This window comes from Apteryx mantelli, unplaced genomic scaffold, assembly GCF_036417845.1.
Source record: "Apteryx mantelli isolate bAptMan1 unplaced genomic scaffold, bAptMan1.hap1 HAP1_SCAFFOLD_274, whole genome shotgun sequence".
NCBI lineage: Eukaryota > Metazoa > Chordata > Aves > Apterygiformes > Apterygidae > Apteryx > Apteryx mantelli.
The window spans coordinates 32788-47817 of NW_027118626.1; the positions used below are offsets into that span (position 1 = coordinate 32788).

Genomic DNA, 15030 nt, shown 5'->3' on the forward strand with positions numbered 1-15030 from the left:
TTTGGAAGACATTATTGTCATTAGAATCCAGAATACATGGATTCTCAATAAGTGTGAAACTTTTTAATGCACTAAACAACTGCACATATAAGGCTATTTTCTGGGTTGCTTAGCAACAATCAGGTTTTTATTTTAAATGGCCTTTGGTGACATCTTTAGATTATTCAGAGATTTGACAGAAAAAGTCATTTTACTGTTTGAAACATGAGGAATTGTTTAAGCCATGAAAAAAGTATGGTCCATTTATTGTAAAGTTCTGTTTATACTTAAACATTTACCAAACTTTATATTCTGTTGTCTTGTAAATGTTTGGGAGTACTGAGAGAAGAGTATCCTGTCAGATGTTAAGTGTAGTTTTAAGCGATTTACCACCCGAAAGATACAAACTTTGATACCAGATCAATTATCTTCCCTGAGTTAAGTAATTTTAAGCAGTGTTTCTCTAGCTGGAAGCAAGTTTTCTGTATTTATATATAGAACTGAATATTGATAGTGGAGTTTTGAATTGAGAATGTTTCAAATTGGCCCCCTCGAACTGGCTAAAGTTTAAAATGTAAATGGAAGAATGATTTTTTTTTTTTTTTTAATGGAATATCAAATATACATGTATAAGGTCTTTTTCTTAATTGGGTAGGTCTCTGTTATTGCTACAGAGCTGAGTTTGGCACTGCCTTCTGGCTTAAACAGCCAGTAGAGAGTTTCTGAGGCAGGTTTTTAATACATGTTGAAGGGTTAAATGCTGTCAGCTTCCTGCTATGGCGTGCTCAACTTCGGATGCTTTTGGCCTTTACTCTTCCCTGTCTACTGTCTTTCTACACATTACAAATCAGAGCAGTGTCTCTCCTCCAAAGAGAAGAGCAGCGTGCGAGGGTGGATGGCAGCACTGGGTAAGGCTTCGGAGAAGCGAGCGGCTGAGCTGAAGGAAAGGTTTTCCTAGCTGCCCGTGTGCGTTAGCCAGATCAGAGCCTCGCAAGAAGAGCACAAAGGCCAAGTTTTTGCAGATGGACAGGAAAGCTAGTAAAGTGAGAAATCTTGGGGCCAGAGAGGAGAACGGATACATGACTAAGATGCTTATAAAAGTCCGGTAGCTTTGGAAACATAAAGGAAAGATTTCCCGGTGGTGAGACAGCCAGACATGATATTCCTGAGAGGAGCTATTATCAGTACTTCTGTTCAAATTCTTTTCCTTCTTTCTGTTTGTATTGTTTTATGAGAGGAAAAGAGGAGAAACCGCTCGCCAGTTCCGTTATGCCTGCTTCCAGCAGTGTAATGAATCGAGATCAGTTGGAGTGCACTGCACTCACTTTTACAGCCGGTAGAGAGACGCGGTGCCGTTGCTACTGCGTGGGAGCTGCAGCAGGCCGAGGGAGGCACAAAGACCACTGAAGCTGCATCGGGCAGACGAATATCCAGCTTTCTTCCCTCCTCTCCTAATCTCCTCTTTAAGAGGAAATAGAGCTTTGGTAAACACTTGTAAACACATACGTATATATGTGTGTGTATAAAAATCTAGGCTTTGGTAAATACTTACCTACCTGTCTATCTAGGCTTGCTTTCTTTTCATGTTATGTATTGAGTAGAAAGATGTAGCTCATGCAGTTACTCCAGCTGATCAGACCTGCTTCACTGGGAGCAATGGTGAGGCAGCAGTAAAGCAAATTCAGATGCCTTAGTGCATAATGACTTCCTTAATAAAATTCAAGAATTAAGCTGGAGGACCACGCTATAGAGCTGTTGACTGTAGGTCAGCCGTTACTGGTTTGTATCATTCTGCTCTAAAGATGAAAGCAACAAACAAAATCAATGTTGTGATCTTCTAGATCGTTCTAGGGAATAAGATAATGGTTAACTTCTTTTGAGTATAGCTGAGCATTCACTTTTTATGTTGGAGTTGTGCAGTTTTATCAATCATCTCTCTGTGTTGCAGGTTATTTAAAAATAATGAGGAGAATATGCATGTTTTAAAGGTAGATCAGTTTTATGTGGTAATATCATGATGGTAATAGTAAACTTCTGAACAGAGCATTTTATATCCTGAGACACCTCAAAATCTTTATTATTTAATATTATCTTGTAATTTATTTATCCTTTCTTACATCCTTTTAATAACCAAAGGAATAGGAATGATGTATGATATAAGATCATTTAGAAAAGGAGTTTAACATCAACTAAAGTTTAAAACATTGTAGTCATTCCTAATTATAAAATAGAGAAGGCTTTCATTGTGGTCTTTTGTAACACTTAACTGATGTAATCAGGACAGAAGAGGATACGAAGAAGTTTGTTTAGGAGGAAGACATAATTTTAGGCATAATCTATAATTTTTTTAAAAAAAAGCTTGCTTAAAGAATCTAGTACTTTCTGCTGTAAATGGCAGCTTACTACCCCAGATGGACCACAGGCCCTTCTACCCCATAATTTAAAAAAGCCTATTCTGTGACTGTAGAAGGAACTGGCTAATTGCTGTGAAGTGGAGCTTGGCAGCTGACTAACGTATGCAGTGTGGATGATTAGGGATCAATGCTTGAGTTAGCTCCCTGATGCTATTTCTTTTGCAATGTAGGTAAAATTTTCTTTTCCGGAAGAACCGCTCCATTCTGTGGTTGAGTAGATATAGGCATGGTTAGAACTGATACGAAACTTTTCAGTGTGACGGCATAGTCAACACTGTTGACAAGTTTTGCATTTCTGTGAGTATATGGATTTAAGTTTCTTTTTCAACTGAAAAAGTAGACTTGAATGTGAAATCACTTTCCTAGTTTCTCAGTTAGCAGAGACTCAAACTTCCTGCAAATGAGTTGTAACTGCAGGAAGGCCCCAGTTACATAAAGCTAATAGTAGGAGACTTTGATGCTTATATGTAGGCCTGTATTTTTGCTATTGCTTTGGAGCAGGTGTAAGATGCTGCTGTTCTCTGAATTCAAAGTTGTTGTCACATTTCCCCCTCATCCCCAATAATATTCATTGTCAGCCCCAGGCAGCTGTACACTCCTTGTTCTAACTGCACACTTGCATTTTGAGGAGGATTTTTATGCACTGAAAATACTTGTGTTTTCTCATGTCCATTGCATCTGTACCATGAAAGTGGGAATACTGTCAACCCTGAGAGCTGAGCACCTGCTCTTCTGTTAGAGGTCGCTCTGCTTTGACTTGTCCGTACTCTTTCTCAAAGCCTTTGTGATTTAAGACTGCTTAAAGCATGCTGCTTTTAGTTTTCAGGAGGTAGTTTTTATGCAAAGAATATTTCATGCTTAAAAGTGGAAGTTTTTAGTATGATACACTTACAAGAAAGTTATACAAGTATAACTTAGAGTAATTAATCTTCTTTGTCTTCTAGTGCAGTCTTCTGCAGCCTTAAGATACTGTTTATTCTGCTTAAAAACTTACCAAACATGAACTTTCTGAAATGTTTGGAGAAACTAGAGCAGCAACTCCTGACTCTCTGCTCAGTTTTCCCTTTCTGCTTAGTTTTAAAGCTAATCTATTTTAACTGCACAAAGAATACTTTTTTTTTTCCTGTTAGCTGTTTGCATTGCAAGAAGCTATAGTTCATTGTGGAACATCTTGAAGTCTATATTATTGTAGCAGAAGAGGAATGTTAGGAATCTTTTGTAATAGTTTATATTTTGCTGCAGTGCTTTGTGTATCCTTAGTTTGGATGGCTACGAGCAAAGACTGTAATCACTTGTTTAATTTTTAGTTCCTTAGTGTTTTCTGATCAAAAAGCCTCGATGTTCTGTCCTTCCCTTCCTGTCTTAGAGGGGGGAAAAAAATCTGTAGTGTTGGCAATTTTAGCTAAGATAAGTATTCTTAAATTTCACTTTTTCAGCTGGTGACACAGCCATGGTTTTTCGTTTTTGCTCTTGGATCATTTGGCAGCATTATTCAGCATTATTCCAGGCTTTGCCTAATTCATACGAATCTGTGAGAATACTGATGTGATGTTCTCTGGCTCATGCTATCTGTCCTGAGCCACTGTGTGTGGATAAGAAGGGTGAAATAGAGGGGAAGGGTTCAATATATTAAGGAGAACATATTTATAATTTGAGAGAGGGTGGCAGGTGAAGTTCTTAAATCATAAGAGGAAGAAGCATTAGAGGGTAAAGTCAATGTGCAGCAGTTTGCAGAAGTGTAAACCTACCTCAGCTTGTGACAGATTTCTTTGTGAGGACTTGATAAAAGCCAGAGGAAGTAATGGATGACTTCAAAATTTCAGATTCCTCTGTGGTTGTGAATTTGCCTGTATGGATTGCAGTTTGGTGTTAAAAGCTGATGTAGTTTAAAATAGTCATCAGAAAGAGAGAAGTGAGTTATAGTGTGTTTGTCTTTTAGCTAAGCTATATGCTTTTTAATGGGGGTTTTATATTCCTGCTTTACATTATTTATCACTTTCTTGTATATTCTCTTAGTACAGACTTTGGCAGATGAGAACATAAAACAAACCCGTTCAGTATTTGTTACTTTGATCTGATTAAGGACTGGGGAAAGGCTTTGTTGCTGCATTTTCTGCTAACTACTAACCAGTGCTTCGGAGAGACAGTAACCAAATCCAAGCAAATAAGCAGTGTGACTAATTCCTACTCCAGTTTTGTTTTTGTTTTGTTTTCAGCTGAAATATAAAACTGAGTTCCTTCTGGCTCACAAGTGACAAAGATTCCATTGTATTTTTACTCTCTAGCAAAAGTGATTCCTCTAGATATGGCTCACCCTTACTTAAGTTGGACATTAAAAGGCTATCTTTTTTGGCTGAAGATATTATTGATGACCATTGCAAGCATATAGTTATTTGTCACTGATGGGTGACTTGTTTCCTTCAGATAAGCCTGAACCAGTGCATGCTTATGTCTGGGAATGCTGATTTTGAGCTACTTCACACTGCTCTTAGGTAAACTATTTTTCTGCGAGTAGATTTGCAATTGAAAGGCCCTTGCCTGTTTAAAAACAAGAAGTGTTCCTGAATTAAAAATGGAGTATTCATATAATCTTCTTGTTTTCCCACATTTAAACTACAGTTATGCTTATTTTAATTAATAACTTATATGTATTTCACATTGTATAAATCAAATACAATTAGGAACTTGTTAGGCATAAATATCACTCTATTAAATAAAAGAGCACTAAAGAGCACTTTTTTTCCCTCTCATATTATGCATCTTTGTTACTAGTTAGAATTACTTTCAAGAACAATCTCTTAAAAAGTGTTCTTCAACTGTTTGTTTGCTGTGCTTCTTTTATAAGGACTTTTGAATAATATGGCTCCTTTTGCTAGGCTTACTTGCGATGCAAGTTCATGTTTTAGGCTAGCTATTTCTTGGTCTATTTTAAAGTAATTTATCAATACTTATGTATCTGTTTAATCAAAGCATGGTTTCCTGTAGATTAGTCTACTGGTTTCAAATGTTTTCTGTTATTGTAGCAATCTAATTTTTACAAGTTCTTCAAAAAGCTTATTGATGTTTTGTTTGTCCCACAGCTGGCCATGGCTGTGGTTTCATTTACTGTTAGGTCCTTAAAGTGACATTATTCTCCTTGATTATAAAATACACCTTAAAGGATGTGGCAGTGAATCTGCTCAGATTTGACATTTAAATATGGCTGTGAACATTAAGTTATTTTGGTTAATTATGACTCTTACAATGAATGCAAATTGGCAGGTAATGAATAAGGCAACAGACAAGGTTTTGAAAGTATTCTTGTTTGTATTTTTGTTTTGTTTGTTCCCCCTTCCCCGCGTTATTGGTTCACTGATGTTCCTTCCAAATTAGTGTAATTTCCATGCCACTTAGAGGAAAGCCAAGCATTTTGGCAAAAGCTTTATGCAGGCATGAAACACATCTATGAAACTGTGGTATTTTGCAAGAAGTACAACATGTTGATGTGTGACCTAAAGTATTGCACAATGTGTAGTACATAGCGCACAGAAGTTCAGTTATGTTTATAGGTGGTAACTTCATTCTGTGCTTTGTGATAAAGAATAATGATTTTTGTCTTTGTCACACTATTACTTAAAATCTCCAATTTCGAAGAGCTATTAACCTTATGAGGGTTTTTTACTAGGTATCTTACAGGCTGTCTTTGAGTATTTTTTGAGGAGTAAGATGGTATGCGATATGAATAAGGGGCGCTTAGCATGGTACTTGAGACTCACTAAGCTTTCTGCTTTAGTATTGAGCTTGCATATACATACAAAAGAAAATGTAAATATATACTTTAGTGTGTTGTTTATGGTGGTAAATATCATGTTAGGATGCTCTAAATGACATGAAGTCCCCAGTGTAGACAAGAACGGTGATGCTTATCGTCACTTCATTAACTGCAACACAACTGTGTGCTTTGCACTGATCAGCTGTCATTTATAAATGTGCATTGTGATGTATTAAAACTTTCTCATATACCTTAGGCCTTGATTAACTTTATTTCTCATGAATGCAAGTTACTTTATTACTGTGTAAATATTGAAAAAGGAGTTGATACTTGAAGTGAAACAGAAGAAACATACTCATCTGAACAATTTCTTAAAAGTATCTGAGTTGATTAATGTGGAGCAGAAATGATACAAATTATTCCTAACAGCATTACATTAAATCAGCTGAACTAACATCTTGCTACTTAATATTGTTTTTGTTTGCAAAAATGCAGTATTTCTTGAGTTAAATCTCCCACACAGGAACTGGAGGCAGAAGTAGGCCAAATATTAGTTCCTTACTCTTTATCGTTTGTTTTTCTAGATTTTGGCAGAAATCACACATTCTTTGTTTCAGTTTTTCATTTCCCCACACTTGACATTTTATATCCTTTAAGTTTGCAAGTCTCATTCCAGTTTATTTTGCATGAACTTAAAGGTTTTTGGTATTGTATCAGCTTTTCTAAGCAGGACTTTTTCCTGAATCTTAAAAATGGAAACGAGGAGCTTTGATTTCAGAAATACTTAAGGTTACTAGATAAACAAGTCACATAAGTCAGAATTAGAGTTGTCTAACCTCAAAACAATTCTTTTTTGTGTAGTTATGGTCATTAGTGAATTTAGCTTAAATATATTCCTTTAAGTTCGCATTTCCTGCTCTGTATCACAAGTTTGTGTAAATGGAGTTCTGTAGTACTTCTCTGCTTTATACATTTCATGTAAACAACAGTTTTAGAAATAGCTTTATGTCCATAAAAATACAAAGTAGCTAGAGGAGGGGCTAGATACTAGTTGTCCAGATTCTATACTGTGGACTAATAAGAAAAAAAAGGCAAGCAGGGGCCTTACAATTTCAGTAATGTATTTCAGGCCCGTTTGTGTAGGCAACATCACTTCAGAACAGTTCTCCGTTTCCTGGCTATCCTGACTGTTTCTTAAACAGCTCACTTCATTTAGCAAACTTTGAATAAAAGATTCACTGATTCGCAAAGACTGGTTTCCAGATCTTGTTACACATATTCATAAGGGATGTTGATTTAGAATTAGTCTAATAACTATAGTTGTCTTGCTATATCCACTTTGGCTGCTTAAACCTGTGTATGCAGAATTAGAGGTTTGTTTCCTGAAAACTAAACAGCACAAACTAGATTTTTTCGCATCTTGCAAATATAACAGTTCCAAAGGTACTGCCAGGGCTTTACAGTCTCTCGGGAGCTTTCCTGCTACCATATGCCAGGACCTAGCATGTGGGGGAAAAATCAGGAAGGTTGTCTTGTTTAATAGATCTGACTTTGAAGATATACCAGGGGGAGGGGGAGCTTCATATGTCAATATATCTGCTATGTCTGCCATACATCATTCAGAAACCAAAGAAAACGGTATCAAACAAAACCAAAAGTTGACTTGAGTGTGTTTTGCGTATTTGAATGTGCCCCAAAAATTTAAGTTTGGGATTTGATGGCTGAACTATAAAGTCTGTGATAATCTTTACTCCTGTAGCTTGTTGATATCTTGTATTTGTTCAAATATTGCCATGTATGAATCTGAGTCTATTTTTTTGTCCTCTTGATCAGCCTAAATTTGGGAAGAATCACCATGGACATAACTAACAGCCTATGACAGTGCTCTAAGGTGAATGGAACAGTTAATACCTCTTAATATATTTTTTTTCTTTTGGTTGACTAACTTACAGTCCTTTTCCAGGGACCCTTTATAGTATATGGATTAAGCTTGACTTCATAATACTAGTGCTATCCTGCATCCATGTGAGGTGCATCCCATTTCAAGGCAATCTAAGGAAGCTTGTGGATTTTATAGCACCTAGGACAGTCAAACTTTGAACTGTAAAGAATTCTCTAGAAAAATGTAATAGCATTGGTGGCTCTGCTGCTTGAATATGTGATCTGAAGTTCTGCCGCTTTTACTTCCACTCTTAAAGTCAGTTTGACAGGAACATTTACATTTACAGGAATCTTATGTAGTAAACTGACCACAGTGTGCAGTTGGTAAAATTTATCCTCGTGTCCTGTGCAGAGAATAATATATTTCAATTTTTCAGGAGGTACTGATGAAAAGTGGACTAAAAACAGTTGGGAGAATGTAGTTATCATCCATCTGAAGTTCACAAGGATTTGCTAATATTCTGGAAATGTATCTTCTGGAAGAAGACCTGCTCAGAAAAACATGTCAGTAATAGTGAGGTATCTACCAGTGCTAGTGCAGAACTTCTGTGAAGCTGCGTCTTTCTGTCCATAAGGTGTTCTCCTGCTGTCACTTCAGAGCAAAATTTTTTTTTCTGGATATAGGCATATGCTATGTCTCAGTCCAGTACTTTTTATATGCATAGTATTACTTCAATGAACAAGCACATGGGTTTCCCAAGTGGAATAGCATAACTTTTGAGATAAAATCAATATAGTTGTTCTAATTAGTCTCCTCTATCTGTCTAAAATTTGGAATGCTTTTGCTTGTCTTAACCTAGCTGTCCTCTTTTTTGCTGAACAGTCCACAACACTGAGACTTTATTAGCTAATGCTGTCCAAGTCTTCTGATGTAGAATGATCAGAGCAAGTATGGACACTAGGCTCCCTGTGAAACTTGACCACTGCAGTATAAAACAGGCTTGTAGCAAACTCCATCTAGAAATCCTAATTACACAATTTAGCATTCTTCCTTCACTCTGTGTGTGTGTGTGTCTGTGCATGAATACATGCACACACATGTGTGCACACATTTAATCATTTAATTATTTGGCAGCTGTATATAGCAGGTTTTTTTAATTTGGGAACTGGTCATAAGAAAAAATTCATGTAGATTTTGAAAATGTGGATGTATAAACAGCTGTGAAAATAAAACTTCTTCACCTTTACAAAGAAAGGTCTAGATTTTTTTGTGCTTTGATCTTCTTACCTAAACAATTACTTCATTTCCGTAGTTTCTTAAAAACGGAAAGATTTTAATACTTGTGAGTAAACTACAGTTTGGAGAAGTAACTCAGTACTGCCATGTTCTTGTGATAATGTGTAACTTGGATTCTTTGTCTCTCTAATGTATGGGAAAATGGGTGACAAATTAATGCACACTTTGTGGTGATACATAGCTCTAATTTTGATATATAAATAAGTTTCTCTTTTCCTATACCCTCTCCCTTCAAAGTATTATTTTGGGTGATCTGTCCCACTCTGTTTTTTTACACAACTATTCTAGAACCTCCAGTACCTCCAGTGTACATAATATTGTTGTTAGTTCTGTGCATTGCAAAATATAGAGCAAATCTTTCCTTCTTGTTCAAAACTAAAATTGCATTTAAGTGAAACAGATGAATTGATTTTATTCAAATGAGGCTAGTTATCTGGATTGTGGTGGTATCTAACAATAAGCCATAATAAAACAAAACTTTTTTTTAAAAAAAGCTGTGAACAGTACAAATTGAAATATGCGATACATTGCCATAGGTTGGCTTATATGTACAAGTGTGATATTTAGCTTCTGTGTTGAAGCTGAGGTTTTATACTTTCTTCATTTTTGATTTAATTAGCTATGGCAATGCATTATCCCAGTGCTTATACATGTACTTATTTCAGTGTAGTAATGTATTTAAATCTAGGCAGGATCAATGTCTTAATATCTTGTACTTTTCTTCTTGAATTGTTTTTTAACATTTGCCTTAAGCTATTTTGTAGTCTATAGCCCGGTTATGTTTAATATAAAGTATCTAAGTGGGTTGACATTCTTCTGCATGTAAACTCAGACTTCTGGTTTTTTTATGCAGAAATAAAAGATAAGAGTCTGATTTACTTAGATACTCAAGGTAACAGTTGGTATAAAGCGGACACTGCTCTAGTTGTAGTTTCAGTAGTGATATACATTATAAATCCAATCTAGAAGAGTCGCAGTGTTATACTGAGCTGGAAAACATGTTATTCTAAATAATTTCTCAACAGCCTACTTCTAGAGGTGTTCAAAAGTCACACGCCTTACTTCCTAGAATTAGAAAATACCATGCCATTACTAAAACTGGGAGTGAATGAGATATGATTAGTATTTGAAATATTAATGAAGGTATTTTATGTTTGTTTATGAAATGGAATTTTATAGACTTGTAAAATATCTTCTGATAATTAGTAGAACTTATTTTCTTAATGCTGATTATTTATAGTACAGTAAATATTGAACCCATAAACTGAATACAAAATATGTTGTAAGGTGTCCTTGTTTGTGAAGCAAATTAAAAAGATGTGTGATTGGTATCTAGGAAAGAATTTATATCTGAGGTGATCCATCTATTTGCAAACTGATCAATGCAAAATAGAAAAGGACAAGCATCCAGAATGCTCAGTTAAAAAAAAAATAAAAATCAAGCTTCCTAGATATTTGGAATTGTGAGTGTGTTTTTTTTTTTTTTAATATGTGGTTTTAGACAGTGTGTAGACATGCAGAAACAGGAACTGAGAGATCTTCAAAAGATGCATAGTCTGTATCCTTAAAAACTCCCTGGGACTGTTTGTTGTGGGGGGGGGAGGGTTTTGAGGTTTTGGGTGTTTTTTTTGTTTTGTCATGGTACGGGAGGCTGAAATAGAAAGAAGGTGGTATTTCTGGATGGTGTAGGCAGAAAAAGGGAACTATTTCTGTTTTATTCTCTGAATACTCTAGTTACCTCCAGGAAGCTGGTATGTGCCTGGTTGGCTTTTAGAAAGGGAAGAGACCTCTCAATTCCAAATGTTTTTGTCCTTGTCTGTATGTATTTGCAAAATCTCTTCTGGTGTAATGGTTCCAGATATGCATGGTGTCTCATTACTGTTTGGAAAGGCTTTTTTCCTTGTAGCTCAGTATGTAGCCTGCATTGAAACAGACCTAAACTGGTTTCCTGTATAAAGCTTTGTCTTTGACTTAATCTTGGCTTCTATCCTGTAACTCCACATCTGTGAATGACTCATAATAAGCAGGCCCATCAGAAAAATATTGTGTACATTTTTATCCAAATCTGTAGGGTTTTTATTTCTAATTTTTTTTCCAGCCTTTCTACATTCTTCTCTCCTATGTAATGAATCATACAGTATCTGTGCACATACCTGACAAGAAAAGTGGTTGTGCATTGAGAGAAAGTTGAATGCTAAACAAATGGAAGGAGTATCCCTAGTCATCAATCTGCTGAGAGCAGAGCTTTTGTATTTGGCAGCTATCCTCAGTCAGCCCCTGGGGCACTTTTCAAGTTATTTCTTTCCCCTGTAAACAGCAAGTTCCGTTAAATGGATACTGCAGCTTGGGGGCAGAATCAGATCTGTCAGTCCCTGGCAGCAGGAGAGGTTTTGCCTCCTCAGGTGGTACTCAAGGGTTACTTGGGTCTCCACTGCATCCAGGGACTCAAGACTGCCCTGCTGCAGGGTACTTAGGAAAATGCCAAGCTTTACATCTCTTACTTCTGACAATGTTTTGACTCAACAGTATGTCTCCTTCTCAGCTGTGTGACAGTATGGGAGGCTGCTCAATCAGCTGGTACTTTCCCTGGTGAAGGGCTTGTGGTGGCTAGGTTCAGGGAAGAGGAAAAGCGCTAGAGCTTAAAAGATAAGACTTTGTCTTCCTCTCACTGAATATCTTCTTAGGTAGAAAACTGCTGGCTGAATTCAGCATGAGGAGGTGCTTGTTAGCTCACAGATAAATAGCAAGAAGGCAGTCAAAGCAGAATTAGGGGTGTTAACTATGGTAGGCAAAATGAAAGCATGGCTGGAGTGGATTAACCCAATTGCATTGTTTTGATCTCCTCCCTTGTGCTGGAGAGTAAGCATATAGTAATGGAAAAAGAGGTTGCCTGGGTTAAATAGCTTTTCATTTCTGTGACAAGAAGCATTGTATAACAGCAGTATATCCTGTGGGACATCAGTGAGATTTTCCTACAGCTATAAGAGCAGCTCTGTTCTAGCTGTCTCCTCAAAAACTACCTCTCTTTGGATCACGGGTCAAGGGAGTTGGTATTATCTAGGCTGTTTCATGTGCGAGAGCATTCTTGCTTTCTTGCTGACAGCATGTCTGGCCTTTGACTGGTTTGCTCAGTTTTGTGCCTACACAGTATTTGGAATGAGTTAATATAATGTGAAAATTGTTTCTGGCTGGTCTATAATTTTGACTGCAGGGTCCCAAATTTCCTGAAAGACTGATTTGAAGGGAGGCTCATTAAAAGAAGGGAGGTAATTAACCAACTCTTCAAGTAAAATGACAGAAGCCAAACCACCAAATCTTTCCCTTTCATATCTCAGTACAGGTGCTATTTTTGGGGGAAATAAATACTTATAGTAATGGGCCTACTGATGGTCTTGTTTCTGAAAAATACCCACTATCTTTTATGACTACTGGTGCTCTAGCTGAGATACTCCGCTTTGCAATTTCCCTTTCCTTTGAGTTCTTACCTCCTTGCATACAGCCTGGTGACTTGCTATACTTTCTACATAGGTGGTCTAAAATAATTCTAGCCTTTGTTTATTTAAAAAAAAAAAAAAGCCCTTACAAACATGACAAGGAGTTTTTGCATTAGCTTGGGACCAATTATGCTTTGAGGAAAATCTTGAGTAATATTTTTTAAAGACAATGGTTTGGTTTTTGTTATCTGAAAGATTTCTTACAAGCCCTATGCTGTTCCCAGAAGGATGCCCACTGGTTTAATTTCACTCAGTCATTGAAATGAGACTAAATGAAAGATTCTCACATAGCTCTTCAGTATGATTCAGCTATAATGAAGCTTTTGCTCTCTCTGATCTAGTATTTATGCTAACCACCACTCAGATACAGAAATCAACCCTCATAATGAGAAATATCGTAGTTCAAGCATCAATACTTAAGAAGTTTTTTGAAGAAAAGTGTAGGGCATACAGTATCTTTCAAATAGGCTCTTTACTCTTTGGTTTTCAGCTTCTGTTTGGACAGCTGAGTATCCCAAGGGGGAAGAAGGTTTCAACCCAGATTTTGATAGTGAGACTAGAAAAGCTTGAACAGGCTGCAGGCTCTGGAAATGTTAGCATTAAAAAAGTTAGTAAAAGTTTGGATGAAAGTAGAGGAGAAGTTGAAAGTTTCATCTAGAAACATGAGCTGGCATGTCTGCTGTAGGCAACGTCAGAATTGTCGAAGGCCTCTGCAGGACGATGCAGAAGGCTTTCAGGAATATTGTACCCAGTATGTTAAAGCAGTGAGTAGAATTGACTTGGGTGCTGTTGGGCTAGACTAGCAGTAATGACTGTGCTGCCCTTCTCTTAGTTTCTCCCTGATTTGTGATTGCAGTTCTAATGTCACGATCCTAATCAAGTTATTAAGGGAAAATTTTGTTAATAGGATTTCCATGTGCAAGGGAAGAGAAGCAAAGTAATTGAGATGACAGGTGTTTTATTTGTGAATTTTTGTTTTTTCTGAAGAAGTGTCAATTTGAAGCAGTTTATGTAGTAGTTTTAATCAGGTAATATAGTGCTGGTAGCTAGTCAGTTTTCCTGACTTCATTCTTAAGAGTAGCTGGCAGGAAGTGAAAAATTCCCTTTATTATCTTCTTTGAAATCCTAAATCTTTGGCCAAATGGTCTATTATGCTTCACATAAGGAGGCATTCTGTGGCTGCCTGAAGAAGCTAGTCCTGTGTGTGCCTTTTGAAGGAGCGATTTCTAACTAGGAAAATGGGGTTCCCAAAGCAACCCCAGCTTCACAACCTATTTTCCATCTGTGACTTGGCTATGAAAATAAGCAAATAAACTTTCAGTATGCGTAGACTTGGCAGATAGCATTTTCTCTAGAGATAAATTTGTTTTACAAAATCAGAAAAATCTGTTGGGATATATCTAAAACTTACAGTTGTTACGTATTAAATTATTGGTTCTGGATGGACTTTTATAGTTGGGCAATTCTAAAAATATTGACATAGGGAGAAAAAAATTGACAAAGTGGTATAGCCTGTAGCATAATTTGATTCTTTTTTTTTTCCCCTGATGTTATTAGCCCCCAAATCCATGCAGTCTTTAAAGAAACCAGGAGCAAATAACTAGGAATATTTGTTCAAAATCTATGTCCTATTGGGCTTTAGAGCATATCTGAATAGGGTTGTCATCTTCTGTTTTTGTGCTGTGTTGGCTTTCAGTATCTAAGACTGGTTGCTTCTTTCCCTGCTGTGGGACCCGCAGCAGTGGAAGTGAAGGCACTTCTCCCTGGGGATACCATTTTTCACACTTTCATGTCTGCATCGAAAGATACCACTTATTCTGCATTTTCATCTAACTTCTCACCCATGAGAAGTGCACACATTCCTACGCTTGTCTCCTTGGTATGTCAGGTCAAATGCTATTTGCCAGCAAGTATTCTCTTATTTTACCATTAGCTCTTTACAGTAATATTGAACAGCCTTAAACAAGCAAAAAAACCATTTAAGTGCACTTTTCTTTTCAGCTAAGACGATTATGTTACTAGGTCTTGCCACTTTTTACCACACCACACTGAAAAGCTGTCTATTCCTTTTCAGTTCATGCTAATGCAGATATTCTTGTATTTGTAATTGCAGACAGCTCTACTTTCTTCCTTCTCAATCTTTTTAAAGGAAAAGCCTCAGCTGAAATTTTTTCTCACCTGATAATAGAATAGTACTTTTTTTCCTGGGTATTT

At 36.7% G+C, this 15030-nt stretch overlaps 1 protein-coding gene across 1 annotated transcript in view; it reads left to right on the forward strand.

Moving 5' to 3' along the window:
* The window catches only part of LOC136996234 (AT-rich interactive domain-containing protein 1B-like), a gene marked incomplete at its 3' end in the record, with an annotated part of 33539 nt that overhangs the window by 12407 nt on the left and 6102 nt on the right, over positions 1-15030 (forward strand). The gene's annotated exons all lie outside the window — the stretch shown is intronic.